Source organism: Theropithecus gelada, chromosome 14 (assembly GCF_003255815.1).
Source record: "Theropithecus gelada isolate Dixy chromosome 14, Tgel_1.0, whole genome shotgun sequence".
NCBI lineage: Eukaryota > Metazoa > Chordata > Mammalia > Primates > Cercopithecidae > Theropithecus > Theropithecus gelada.
The window spans coordinates 54064166-54077014 of record NC_037682.1 but is presented as its reverse complement, the minus strand read 5'-3'; the positions used below and the strand labels follow the sequence as shown (position 1 = coordinate 54077014).

General features: G+C 48.8%; 1 protein-coding gene across 3 annotated transcripts in view; it reads right to left on the bottom strand.

Annotated features, from left to right (window-relative positions):
- The window catches only part of GALNT18 (polypeptide N-acetylgalactosaminyltransferase 18), a 363310-nt gene that overhangs the window by 165765 nt on the left and 184696 nt on the right, over nucleotides 1–12849 (bottom strand). The window lies entirely within an intron of this gene.

The window sequence follows — 12849 nt, the reverse complement described above, 5'->3', positions numbered from 1 at the left end:
GTGAATACAATTTTCATAACAGCAATTAAAAGATTTGTGGTTGACAGTCAAATAAGTCCTCTAGCTAGTATTTATTTATGGTGATCAAGACCAGCAGCTGGGCTTTCCCTAGGCACAGAAACTGACAGAGATGAGTATTAACACACACACCATTTGTTAATTGCATTTAAAAAGTAATGCCATATGTGGCCAAACAAATAGCACATGAATTCTTCTTTAATATAAAGTATAATAGACAGCTCCCAAGAAGGCCAGTGGATCGGTACAAGTTCACTGTCCTCCCTACTAAACTCCACCAGCAATGAAGACTTTGTTTCTGTATCTCTCTGCACTTCCCCAGGGGGTCTGCTCTGCGTTCCCAGAGCCTCACTATCCAAATCTCCAGGGTGTTCAGAGATGGGGGTTAACTGTTTCCCCCTACTCTCTTCCCTTCTTAATTCTGAACACAGTGCCCAGTCTCCCCCATCTGAGGAAACCAATTTTAATTCCTCCCGGTAGCAGCCATGATGGTTTGAGCTGCCAGTCTCTGGAAGCTGGTCTCCTGATGGTCTTTCTCCAGGCAGAATGAAACGCTGTATTTGTTTAATAAGCTAAGCCCTGCTGATCACAATTTTCGCATGAAAGACTTTTGAACATACAGTTTTCCTAGGAAAACTCATTTGAACATAGCCGAACACACTTTCTAGGGCGTCACATTCAAACCTGTTTGTTGTCTGCCCCGCTCTACTAGAATGAAGCCCCCTGACAGCAGGAACTTTGCTTTCGGACTGTGCTGTCTCCTAACCTTGGACTACAGTCTGGCACTTAGTAGGCACTCCATGAATGTTTACGGAATGAAACAAACTTAACAAGCTTGCTTATTTTATCTACGGCCTACATTTTGAGTGCCTGCCGCTGATGTCGGACTGCTCCTTTTTCTTACAAACCTCCTCCCTTGGAAGGAGAGTCAGGTCCTCCCCCCGCCAGCAGGCTGCTGTTCTCCCGTGCTCCCTCCTCCTGCAGGAATGGCCCCAATTCCTCACATTGGAAGTCTTCAGAAGTGTTCAGTTTCTTTACACTGTAATCCCTCCAGGCCAAATGCCCTGACCTCCTTAAATCCTTCTTTTCTCTTCTCTCCTGGGACCGCTGGGGCCTCCTGGCGATAGCCATGCTTCTGCTGTGGCCTCTCTCTTGGCATCAGGAGACACCTTCCCTCAGCCTTCAGTTTCTCAACACCTGACCTAAGGTGGCCCTGGGTGAGCAGAGCAGAGAGGTGAGGGGCAGGCAGGATAAGGAAGATGATGTGGGGGGATTGTTTTAGGGAAAGCGTTTGAAGGGGATGAAGTCACCCAGGTGCTGTTCCCAGCTCTGCCCCACCTTGCTGTGTGACCATAAACGAGCCACCTTCCCTCTCTGCTCTATGTCTTGGTCACAGAATAAGGAAGTAGGAGCAAAGGATCACTCAGATGGCTTCTCTCCACAAGATTGAGGCTCTTATATCTCACATGTTTTCCAGCTTCCCCTCCCTCCCAACCCGCAGATGCCACAAGAAACATCCCCTTGCTACCATCATGACTACATAGGGTGATCAACTCGTCCCAGTTTGCCCAGGACCTTTCCAGTTTCAGCACTGAAAGTCCTAGGCACACCAAGTCAGGCGGTACCCCATGCCTATACCACCAGCTGTGAGGGCACAGACTGGCCTTGCTCACACCCTCCTGCCCACTGCCCCACACCATGATGCAAGCAGCAGGTCTTCCATTGGTATCTGTTGAATAAATTCCCTTTGAGATTCCCCAAAACACCTTTTCACCTCCACACTGAAGCAGAATGTACATTGCTGAAGGGTAGGGGCAAAAATAGGGAAGAAGAAGAGCATGTCAAGAAAGACATCTACATCCTTCCTGGTCATGCCATCCTCATCACTGGAGACACTGAACTCAGGAGAAGGCTTTGCACTGTAGTCTGAGTCACCTTGAAAAGAACATGCCTCCAACAGCTGTGTGGGAGAGGACTGCTCTGGACCCATGCCCAGAGCTTTTGCTCCAGAGTCCAGCCACTTTCTTGGCCTGGCAACCCAGCACTGACCCGGTGGACTTTGCTCCCAAATCTGCACTGCTAAGATGCCCTCCCAGAGCACCTGGATTTTCGAGGATTGGGCCACCCACACACTCTGCCCCAGTTCTGCCACAGTTGGGACCCTCCCAGAGCCTCCCTCCCCTCTGCCCTGATGTCTGCCTCTGCACTTGCCTCTCTGCTCACCTCTGCAGGGAAGGGCTGAGGACACAGATCTCTGGGAGTCACACTCTGGGACCAGCCCTTCTGTGTTTAAGCTCCTCGAGAACTCACAACTGCACGAGACTGAGCCCATGCTCATTTTGAGAACAGGAACATTCTCCTGTAAAATTAAGCCATAAAAACCTCCCTTTTTACTTTTATTCTTGTTCAAAGCTGAGCCATTTTCCACTAGAGATAAAAAACAAGGCATTTCTGAGAGGGGAGGGATATGACTGTCTAATAAGCTGGAATTGATGGTCATGACAGACTCCGTTCTATTGAGTTCTGCACACAGAAGGAGATGCAGGGATGGGAAGCAACAACTTAGGGGGCTTCTTTGGAGATATGTATGAGGAAAATTTACACCAAGGGCTTCAGTGCTGTACGATCATGAGAGGCGGGGAAGCAGTGGAGGAATAAGTGAGGTAAAGCCCAGCTCTCGGCCACCTGATAAGACCCAGGGCAGTGGCCAGACCTCATGCGCTACAGCCGGACACCTCCATCTTGGATTGGCAGACCCTCCCCTCTCTGAGCTCAGCAAGTCTGCAAGGTCCTAGTCTATCAGAGTGAATTGTTCATAGAGACTGCTTGACCTGGGGGTGGGGGATGGGAAGAGTGAGCAGGCCCCTTCTAGAATGAAGATCAAAGTAGACTGTGAACTGGGGTCTGTCTGCCAAGATGCACTGGGAACAGCATCCAGCTATGCCAGGGTTCTGGGAGTGGAGGCCAGGCCCACTTTACAAAGCAAGTGAGACGGTGGCACTCCAGGCAACCACTCCTCTGAGGGGATTGTTCTGGTCCTGCTTTCTCCCCAGGCTTTTCCTGGAGAGTCCCTCCCCTCTCAGCTGTAGTCAGCACACAAAGGTTCAGGCTCACTAACCCCCCGGTACGTACACCCAGGGAGAGTGTCTGGCCCCAGGATCGGCACTCTCTTCTTGGCCCTCATGGCCACCATGGCCTCACTCTAGCCTCTGTCTCCTACCTGCACCCATGGGACTAGCTTGATTCTCCTCTGGCCTTACTCAGATACATCTAGCTTCTTCCAGATCTTTCCAGATTAGATTCCCAGGCCTGTCACTTCCCAGATTGCATGACATAATAAAACCAGAGGATGAGGGCAGTGTGATGGTTCCCATTGGCCAAGAGAAGAATCAAGACTGTCCCTCCTTCTGGCTGGTATCTGTATCCCCATAGCCTCTGAAGCTAAGAGACTGCAGGGTGTTTGCTGCCCCATACAAAATACTTGGAAATAATACTAAAAACTTCCATTTACTGTTTACCATATGGCAGAAACCATACCGAGACTTGTTCAGATGTTTTGACTATTTTCCCCATTGTATTCCTTTCCACAATCCTATATGGTAAACAGCATTATTATCCCCCATTTAACAGTTGAGGGAAATAGAGTTGAGATGGTAAGTTATCTTCCAGGGTTTAAACCTGGGCTCATTTGATTCCAGAGCTTGTCTTCATAACCCTGCTGAATGATGATTTCCATATCTTCCTTTCCATACCCACCCAGAAGTGCTGACTGTGAGACAGTGGTGTTGTGTCACTGGCAACACAGAGATCTTGAGGGAGGGGCGAAATGAAGGAGTTGTTTCCAGGCTGCCAAATGTGCATGAAGAATGGAGAGGCTGTATTCTATCTAGCAGGACGATGTGGACAAATACCATCAACACTACTGAGCCTCTGAAGCCCAACACTGTCTTCCTGTGACACTCCTGCCTCCGATATGTACAATCCCGGTGACTCCTTACACCGAGGCTGCTGTGTCTTCTGCTGTGTGGCATCTCCATTTGACTCACAATTAACAGGACCAGTGACTGATTTCCTGAGCCCCAAATAGCCATCAAAGAGCTAGCTGTGGGCCTATGAGGCAGCCTAGCACAGAAATTCTGCGTAGCTGGATCTCGTAATGTTAAAGAATGACCAGTGGTCCTGTCCAGCCTTTCTCATGGAGGGGCTGAATGTAGGAGATCCTAAGAAGGTGATAAGTGAGGCCCAGCAGAGCAGAAATGATGGATAGGAAGAAGGGCGTGTCAGTGAGTGAACCGTAGACGTGGACATGAAGTCACTGTTAGAAACACAGCAAAAGTGGGGCAAAGAGGATGCAGGCTGGAGCTGTCCAGGATGTCTTGAACCACGCTGCCTCCTCCAGAGCCTGCCTGTGTGGCTTCTGATTGTGTGATTGTGGGCCTTCAACGGCCTTCAAAAAATCCCAACCACCTGTGGTTACCTGCATAGGTTTGGTTCCTTGCTCCCTGAGAACACATACATAACCCAGTAGAGAAAGACCAATTCCCTTCCTGGGTGGACTCCAGTTCCCTGTGAGACTCTCACAGATTCTGCTTTTCCTTCATGCCGTGTACATGCTATTGCAATGTGTTTTTATATGTGATTATTTAACAAACGTCAGTGTCTCCACTAGACTATAAGCTGCACAAAGTTAGGGCCATGTCTGCCTTGCTCATCAGGTATCCCTAATACTGGGTATGAAGTTCCGCATAGAGTAGAAATTTAGAATGCACCTGGTGATGGGCTGAATGAACACATGAACATATGAACAGTAGAAAGAATTCAGGTCCATAAGGGCTCTGTGGATGGGAATTCCACCATGACCCGATGGGAATGGAATCACTGAGTCATACATTTATCCCTGCCTGACTGCAGCAAGAAGACTAGATCATCCCACAAGTCAAAGGGGTGAAGAACAGGATAATGGAGGCAAGGTGGGGATACTAAGTATATCCAGGGACTTCAGAGACTTGGCAAGACACTCCATCTGGCCCAGATATGGAAGAGACAATGGACATCTGCAAACCGGGAGTTCTGCAATGCAAGAGAAATCGGGCAGGCCTGCATCTAAGAGCAGAATTTGGTGCAGGAATTGCTGATGAGTAAACTGCTAAGTACATGTGATCATCAAAACATCCAACTTTCATCCAGAGGCAGAAGTTCAACCATCATCCTTTCAGGTGAATTTACCAATTTAGAGAAAGGCTCTGCTATGTAAAATGTAGATGGAAAATAGGAAAAAAGGGAAGAGAATCATTTACAATGTAAGCAACCAACAGGAAGCAGGGATATCATCTGTCCCTAAGACATCTGTGGAATGTGGGATCCCCGGGCTGAATGAACAGCCACCCAGGGAACAAAAGCCAGCTGGCTCTGATGGAAAAGCCACATTAGGGACTCTCTATGTGGTGGGTTTGTCAGTGAGCAGGCCAGGCCCGTAGCACCTATAGCTGAGGAAGGTGGGGCAGAGCAGATCTGCTGGGCCAGGGAAAGGCAGGTCCTGATAGATCCACCGGGACAGGGGAAGGTGGGTTCTAAGGAAGAATGGGGCAACTTTGCTCTCTAGCAAAGCCTGGCTCAGGGCTTGGCCTCTGACGCCCAGAACTCTGGGACTGGGGAGAAATCATTCCCCAGGGACTTCTGTGTAACCTGTCCTGCAGTGCCTGTCTGGTCCTGCTCTCATCTGCTGCCAGGGCAGTGTCCTGTCCCATGTGCTCTATGTCCACATAGCAGTCCTTCAGGTTATAAAAGTCATGATCATGTTGACTCAAGTCTTCTCTTTTACAAATCAGACACCTAGATAATAAAAGTGACTAAAAGTTAAGTAGCAGTTCCTATGTGTCAGGAAGTGGCCCATGAGCTCTACATACATTACACAAACTTTGCAGTACCATCCGTAACTTCCAGATAGGAAAACCAAGGCACAGAGAGGCTAAGCAGCTTGTTACTCAGCTTATAAATGAGAGACTGGCCTCGGAAAGCAGGGAACCAGGTTTTAACTACTACTCTATAATCTAAACAGAAATCTCACCTGTTTGTCATGCTACCCAATTTCTCCTCTGGGTTGTCCTCCTGTAAATACTTCACTTTCTCAGTATCTCTTAAAATCCAATTCTGCAGTTGTGATCTGAGCAGCAGAGTAGAACAAAGCTATCACCTCCCTCTTTTAATACATTATACTTCTATTAGTATAGCTCAAGATTATATTTCTTTTAAGAATAACATCAAAGTCTTGGCCCATGATGAAATTAACATTAACAAGAACCAGAAGTATTTTTCCAAAGCGCTTTAGTTAAAGAGTGTTTTCCCCTAACTGTGTTTGTACAGTTAGCATGTTCAACCCAATAGCAAAATCGTGATTAAGAATGTTTACTTTAACCCTTTGTCCTTAAGCTGCCTTCATGGAGAACACATTGTTCATAGGACTCTGGGTCTCCTCCACAAAGACAAGATCCTAAACTAGAAAAGCTCACCTGGGCATGGCTGGGCAGGGCAAGGTGATAAAGTAGTGTCCTGGAATCATCAGACCTGTATAAAAATACTGGCTCTGCCACATAGCACCTGTGAGAATTTGAACAAGTTTCCTAACCTTGTGAATGTTCAGTATTCCCTTTATAAAATCGGAATAATAATAACAACCCCAGAGGCACGTGAGGATGAAGTTAAATAGGAAAGTGGATGTTAAGCGTTTGCACAGAACCTGGCACACAGGAAGTGAGCAGGTGACGGCTTGTGAGTCATTCGCTCATGCGCAGCAACTCTGGGACGGTCCAGCACTCACAGCCTACCTGCTCCTGCTGGAGCTATCTCCCTCCTCCCCCAGGACCAGCTACAGAATTTGTGGGGCCTAGTGCAAAAGGAAAACGCAGCGCCCCTGTTTTAAAATTATTGTTATGAACTTTAATATAGTGACAGCATTAATCAGTCACAGAGCCTTCTGGCTCTAGGATCCGGCTGCATACTGTCCTGGTTTCCTAATACTAATGCTGTCGCTGTAACAAATGATTACAAACTTGGTGGCTTACAACAACACAAATTTATCATCTCATAGTGCTGGAGGTCAGAAGTCCAACACAGGTCTTGCTGGGCTGGAATTGGGGTGTGCAGCACTGCATTCCTTTCTGGAGGCTCTTGGGAAGACCCATTTTTGTGCTTTTTCCAGCAACTCAAGGCTGCTCACATTCCTTCCCTTGTGACTCTCTCCCATCTTCAAAGCCATCAGTGGCCACTCAAGTCTCTCAAATTGCCAGTTCTTGTTGATATTTTGCCTACCTCTTCCACTTTTAAGTGCCCTTGTGGTTAGACTGGACCCAGACAATGAATCCAGGAAAACCTCCTCAGTTTAAAGCCATCTGATCAGCTACCTTCCTTCCATCTGCAACCATAATTCCCCCGTGCCGTGTAACATTACATACTCACAGGTGTGGGGGATTAGGATGTGGACCTCTCTGGGAGGCCATTATTCTGCCTACCCATGAAGCCAGGACCCCCAAAGTTCGAAGATCCCAGATGTCTCCCTAGAGTCTGGACTGTTAAAACAACCTTGCCCACCGAACACTCACAGCCCCATGAGATGGTCCCTAACCTGCTCCCAGACAGACCAGTGCCCCCGACTCTGGGCTGTATTCTCTCTTTGCTACAGTCCTGTGCTGCTCCTTATCACTTTGATGCTCACAAAGGATTATCTCCAGCTCTAGACCCAGGGCTCTTTTGTGAGCCTGTGTGTGGATCTGTCCCAGTTGCCCCCACCTAGGGCTGCAGAACATATTCTGACCCCCTTTGCCAACCCCTCATGTCCTAACCCCAAGCCCTAAGCCACCTGTCAAACCCAAGAGCAAGTGTATCCTAACCCCTGGGAGGGAGGGACATGGGCCTCAGGGGACACCGGTGAGAACGGCAAAGTCATTATTGATAAGGCTCAGGAGCCTCTGAAGATCTGCTGGCAAGAGGCAGGAGGCAGTGCCTGCCAGAGTCTTTGCCCTGAGCTGCCTTGGAGGGCGGCCATAGAGTTGCCATGGAAACACAACCCTGGAGCTTGAGACCGGAGCCCCCGCTTCTCCTACCCACACCCATGATCCCTCAGACTTTCCTGTGCCCCTTGTTTGGAAACAGCCATTTCTTGGAGAAAAGAATGTGACATGAGTCTGAGGCCAAAGCTGCAGAACTGGAGAGCACACATGTGCCACCTGCCTGGCCTGGCTGTCACTGGGGTGGGAAGTCCACCTTTCCGAACCATCTCACACTGGCTAGCTCACTTCCACCCTGCACCATCCTCCTTCTCCACAACTCACACCCATCTTCTCAGTGACCTCCCAAAAGATGTCCCCTCCCCCTACCTCTCCACCCCTTGGGCAAAGGACTTCCTCAGTCATTTTCTCACATCTCCATTTTTCAAAAAGGAATGATGTTTCACTTACACACGGTAAAATGCACAGAGCTTCAGTGTATAGTTCAATGAGTTTTGACATGTGTACGCCTCTGTAGTCCACACCCTAATTGAAACTTGATGTTTCCTTTTTCTCTTCCTGCCCCTCCTAGATTATTTTGGAGCCTACCAATAAGGAGAAAGAGGGCGGACACCGAGAGGCAGGAGGAAGCACACAGAGAGAGCCACAGGACATCTGGAGCCTGCAGCTGGGGCTATGAGGGATGGAGCTGGGTCCAGCCAGGCTGGGATGAAGCCTTTCTGCCCTTCAACCCTGAGACTAGGTATCTTCCCAGACCAGGAAGGAAGCAAGTGAACCCCTACCCAGCCCTGGCCAAGGCCCCCCATGGATGAGGTCCGGGAGGCTTCACCAGAGGAGTCTGAAGTGTCCTGCTTCCCCCAGGTCTTCCCACCTGGATGGCTGAGGGGTCTGCTCTACTGCTGCTGCAACACCACAAGGAGGATGAATGGCATTTTGATTTCTCCAGGAGCCAAGGGGCCTGGATCCTTGAGGAAGTTTGTCCCCTCTTTGTGTAGATGAGGTTGGAAAAACTGGTGTACTTCCTATGCCTGTTACATATTCATAGGTGTGGGGGATTAGGATGTGGACATCTTTGGGAGGCCATTATTCTGCCTATCCATGAAGCCAGGAACCCCCAAAGTTCAAAGATCCCAGATGTCTCTCTAGAGTCTGGACTGTTAAAACAACTCTCCCCAGGGGAGTGGGTACAGGGAGGTGCCTTGCAGATGCCACCCTCCAGGCCCTGCCTCCCTGCCACAGAGGCACCAGAGGGACAGGGCTTCTGTGGCCATCACGTCCAGGCCCCTGCCTTACTAAAAGCCTGCGAGGACAAGTCCTCCCCGCCGTGGAGCCTGGGAAATGGTCAGCAGACTTTGTGACTACCTCGCCCTCCCACCACCTCTGTCTGGGTTCCCATCTCAGTGTAAACTCCAGGAGATAGCCGTCTGGTGCTTTGTTGAGTGTCTGGCACACAATGCGTGCTCAGTAAATGTTGGCTGGATGAAAAAATAAATGGGCCTAGCAACTGGCTGGACTGATGTTTTTCCTTCTAGTTGTGTCCTGTCTTGTGTATAAGGCACTGAGCACAGTGTGGTCCTATCTAAGCCACATGACAAGCTGGGTCAGATTACATCTTTCAGCACCAAGAAAAAAAAGGAGACAAAGTAAGTGACTAGCTAGAGGTGAGAGAAAGGAGGGTGGGCAGGATTCTGAGCACTCACTTTCTGATCTAGGAAGGAAGCCAAGAATAACATCAGGGTTAGAATTTGGAAGAGTAGAGCCAAGAATACCAAGAGCAAAGTACACAACACAAGCAGCAGGGACAGAAGTCTCGAAGAGCAAACCAGAATTCACAAGAGGCACAGGGACTCCGGCTATGGCAAGAGCCACACAGCATGAATCTTCCAGAGACTGCAGTGACTGTGGGCTTCCTCTCCACATGCTGACCCACCCTCTCAGTCCAAATCCCAACATTAGCCAGAGCCCAGGCATCATCCTAAGCCTTGGCAACAAGCCTTGATTTCATGTTCACTAAAACAGTTTTTTCCAACATGTAGACGCCAACCTTCCTTCTTCCAAAACTGATCAGTGAATGCTCACTGCTATATTGCTAAAGTGGGCCTGCCGCTCCCATTAGAGTGACACAAATGGACGCCTCAAGGCAGTGTAGGACAGTGGTTACATGCACAAATTCCATTGCCAGACCACCTGCCCCAGCTCCACCACTAGTGACCTTGGGCAGGAGATATCATCTCCCCATGCCTCAGTTTCCTCTTCTGTAAGATGGAGGCTAATCATAGGACCTACCTCAGAAGGTTTTACTGTGAAGACTCAAGGAGTTCTTATAAATTAAGTGACAAACATATGCCTGAAAACATGGCTCATCCTATATAAATGTTTGCCAGTGTCGTTTGAAATAGGATAAGAGTAAAATTTTGAAAAGATGTTTCCAAAATGAATTAAGCAGGATGAGCCAAGCAATGGCCTTGTTACAAGGCAGGGATGTTTTTATGGAAATTAACAGACAAAGGGAGGCACTGTTTTACCTAAGCACATACTTGTTTTGTGTGGTTCACCAACAGCTCTCCAATCTTAGGCATGCGTCTGGCACGTGAGCTGAAATAGAGCTAGACAGAGCCTTCCAAGTACATGTGCAAAGAGAACCCTCCGTTGTTAAAGCCACTTTCACAGAGCCCTCCCTGAGGAGCGAGGAGGCTCTGCTCTGCCTTTTATCAGAGATTATGTTTTTCTCTCTAGAAAAAGGGGCTGACAGAAGTTGCTTGGTGCCACGGGGGAGGTGTGGAAGCTCCACAGACTGTAAAGTTCTGTGCAGAGGGAAGGTCTTTCTATAAGGACGATTGCTCCTCTCCAGCAGCTCAGGAGAAAACTGCAGAATTCTGCCCACCTAAAGTCCTTCAAAGTTCCTCCCTCTCTCAGGCAAATTCCTCCCATAGGTGAGAGTGGGTGGGGCACTTCTCTCAGCCAAAGATGAAGGGCTCCCACCTGGGCTCTTACTGTGCACAATGCAGCATTGTGCACAGTCAAAATAAACAGTGGCAGGCCGATGTCAAAGCCACGATCCGGCATCTGAGACATGGGTTCAAGGCTCAGCTCGGCTGCTTATCTTACTGTGTGACCTCAGACAACACTCTTTCTGCTCTTCTGTTTTCCTCAACTCAAATGGGAAGAATCTACCATTGCCTGGTGTACCTTCACTGCAGTGTTGACGTGGTCCAAATGGGAAGGTACTATTGGCACGTCCAGCACTGTGTGAATCCCAGTTGTTGTTATAATCAGGTTACAATCTGTAAAATCTACCCTTTCCTTGGCTTCCTTTTCATTTTCCCTTTGATTTTGAACAAATATGTATTGAGCTGTGCCTGTGTTTTGTATCAGATTGACTGAAAAGTCCATGGCTCTTCTTCTGGCCGAGGTCATAGCCAAGTCCCCTGCAGGAACTAGAGGGCCCTATTTCTGATTACTCCTTCTCCAGAGCCCCTGTGTGTTCCCCCCATCAGACCAGTTCCTCTCCAGCCCCAGGAGTGGTCTCTGCAGGTCCTCTGTGGACTGAGGCCCTATGGCACTTAGCTGAGGTCACCTTCAGGATATTTCCAAAATCCAACCCCATCTCAGCACCTCCTCTGCTGCCATCATGGTCCAAGCCACCACCGCCTCTCACCTGGAAGCCTCCTAACTGGTCTCCATGCTCCCAGCCTTGCCCCTTCAGTCTGTTTTCAGCATAGCAGCCAGAGGCACCTTTGCAAGTGACCATCAGAGCATATTGCTAATCTGCTCAAGCCCTTCCCATGGATCTCTGTCTCACAGAGTAAATGCCACACTCCTTGCAAAAGCCTATGAAGCCCTTCTCCTGGGATTCACCTTGACTGCACATCGGAATCACCCAGGAGCTCTAAACAATACTGAAGCTGAGTGCCCCCCCCCAAGAAACACTTATCTAATTGGTCTGGGGTATGGCCTTCACATCAGGATTATTTTTTAAGGTTCTCCTGATGTGTAGAATGTGCAGCAAGGTTGAGAAACTTTGCCCTAATGATCTGCTTCCTGTTGCTCTTCTGGCCTCATCTCCAACTACTGCCCCCTTGCACACCTCGTTCCAGCCACAGGGGCCTCCTTCCTCTTCTTCAAACACGACATGGCATGCATGCTTCTGCCTCAGGGCCTTTGTACTTGCCACTTCCTCTGCCTGAAAGGTACTCCCCCCATCCTCCAACAGTACTCCCATGGCTTGCTTCCTCTTCTCCTCCAGGTCTTTGCTCAAATGTCACCTCTTAGTGAGGTCTTCCCTGATCACCCAGGAAAAATTGCAACTCCCCACTCTTGTCCCAGGTGTCTCTCTCCGACTTTATATTTCTCCACAGTACGCACCACCATCTAACATACTACATATTTGACTTCTTTGTTTTGTTTACTCTCTGTCTCCACCCAACTAGAATGCCAGCTGTGTGAAGCAGGGGTTTCTGTATGCTTTGTTCACTGCTTCGTCCCTTGTGTTAGTCCATTCTCATGCTGCTATGAAGAAATACCTCTGACTGGGTCATTTATAAAGGAAAGAGTTTCAATTGACTCACAGTTCCACAGGTCTGGGAGGCCTCAGGAAACTTACAATCATGGTGGAAGGCACCTCTTCACAGGGTGGCAGGAGAGAGAATGAGAGCCAGCAGGGAAAATGCCAGATGCTTATAAAACCATCAGATCTCACGAGAACTTACTCACTATCACGGGAACAGTATGGGGGAAGCTACCCCCATGATTCAGTTACCTCCTACCTGGTCCCTCCCACAACATGTGGGGATTATGGGAACCACAATCCAAGATGAGATTTGGGTAG